The sequence below is a fragment of the Belonocnema kinseyi genome, chromosome 9 (assembly GCF_010883055.1).
Source record: "Belonocnema kinseyi isolate 2016_QV_RU_SX_M_011 chromosome 9, B_treatae_v1, whole genome shotgun sequence".
Taxonomy (NCBI): Eukaryota; Metazoa; Arthropoda; class Insecta; order Hymenoptera; family Cynipidae; genus Belonocnema; species Belonocnema kinseyi.
The window spans coordinates 36,995,841-36,997,846 of NC_046665.1; positions in this window are offsets into that span (position 1 = coordinate 36,995,841).

Below are 2,006 nucleotides of genomic sequence, written 5' to 3' on the forward strand. Positions count from 1 at the left end.
CCCCCCCCCCCCCTATTTGAAAGGTACTTTCAAGAGGTGTTGGAAAGCAATTTTTAAAACATTTTTTCATTCGCGGGCAATAGTCAAAATTTGAAAAACTGCATGAAAACTCGTCCGGGCAAGGATAGACGGTGCGTTCTCAATCAAAATGAAAACGGGGTGACATTTTTAATTACCCCTATTAAAAAGGTGCTTTCAAGAGGTGTCGAAAAATAATAAAAACTATTTTTTCATTTTCGGGCAATAGTGAAACTTGAGAACAAATTCACGAAAACTCGTCCGGACAAGGATAGACGGTGAGATCACACCCAAAACGAAGAGGGGGAGACATTTTTAACCTCCCCCACTCGAAATGTACTTTCAAGAGGTGTTAAGAAACACATTTGTTTACGTTTTTCCATTTGCGGACAATGGTCAATGTTTAAAAAAACTGCATGAAAGTTCGTCCGGGTCAGAATAGATAGTGCGTTCTCACCCAAATCGAAGAGCGGGTGACTGCATCCCTCCCCCCAACCTTTACTCGAAAGGTGCTTTCCAGAGATGTTAAATTTTTGTAAATATCTTTCTACTAGCGTATAATAGTAAAAATTGAGAAAAACTGAAGGAAAACTACTCCGGGCGAGGATAGATGGTTAGTTCTCCCTCGAAACGAAGAGGGGGTGATTTATTTAACCCGCCTTATTCGAAAGGTCCCTTCAAGAGATGTTGATTTTTTTTAAATATATATTTTTATTTGCGGACAATAGTAAAAATTGAGAAAGACAGAACGAAAACTCGTCCGGGCAAGGATAGACGGTTAGTTCTCCCTTAAAACGAAGAGGTGACTTTTTTAACACACCCTATTCGGAAGGTACTTTCTAGAGATGTTAAGATTTTTTTAAATATATATTTCCATTTGCGGACAATAGTAAAAATTGAGAAAGACTGAACGAAAACTCATCCAGGCAAGGATAGACAGTGAGTTCACCCTCAAAACGAAAAGGTGGTGACTTCTTTAACACCCACTATTTGAAAGGTACTTTCAAGAGGAGTAGGAGAAAAATTAAAAAGGCGTCTTTCCATTTGCGGACATTAGTCAAAATTGATACAAACTACACGAAAACTCGTCTTGGAAGGGACAGGCGGTGAGTTCTTCCCCAAAATAAAGAGCTGGTGACATTTTACCCCTACTCATTCGAATGGTATTTTCAAAAACAGTAAAAAAAATTAAAGCGTCTTTCCATTGGCGGACAATAGTCAATTTTGAGAAAAACTGCACGAAAACTCGGCCGGACAAGGACAGACGGTGTTTTCTTCTCCAAAACGAAGAGAGGGTGGCTTTTTTAACCCACCTATACAAAAGAACAATAGTCAAAATTGAGAAAAACTGCACGAAAACTCGTCCGGGCAAGGATAGACGGTCATTTCTCCCTCAAAATGAAGAGGTTGTGACATTCTTAACCCCTCCAATTTAAGTTTATATTCTCGGTAATATTCTCATTCTCGTTACCGTTCTCAAAGTAATATAACCGGCTCAGAACTCTACCCATGACCCAACAAACCATGGTCCCGCCAATGCGATGATCAAATGCGACCACCCCCACTATACCAAGTACCCTCAACATACCCCTCCACCCGAATTCCATCAATAAATCCAAGATGGAAGGGTCGTCGGGCGACCGTCTGATTGGTTGACTTTTTTTATATGCGCGTGGCGGAACCATGGTTTGTTGGATCAGGGGGCATCGGGCTGGTCAGAAATGTAAGATGAGTCCCGCCCAGTGATCCCAGATCTGAAACGAGATGCGGTCCAATACTATGACAGGGATATGTCCGTGTGAATATAGTAGGAGACGCTGTAAATGACGAGTTGCGCGCGCAACCCATTTCTCCTCTTCTGAATTTAAAAACTCGAAGATGCACGGTTGCCGGTCGGAGCACTTCGTCGATTCTATTTATATATCTATGTGCTAACAGCTAACTGCTTTGAAATAAATTCAGGAGATTGGGATTTTAATATTTCCAGA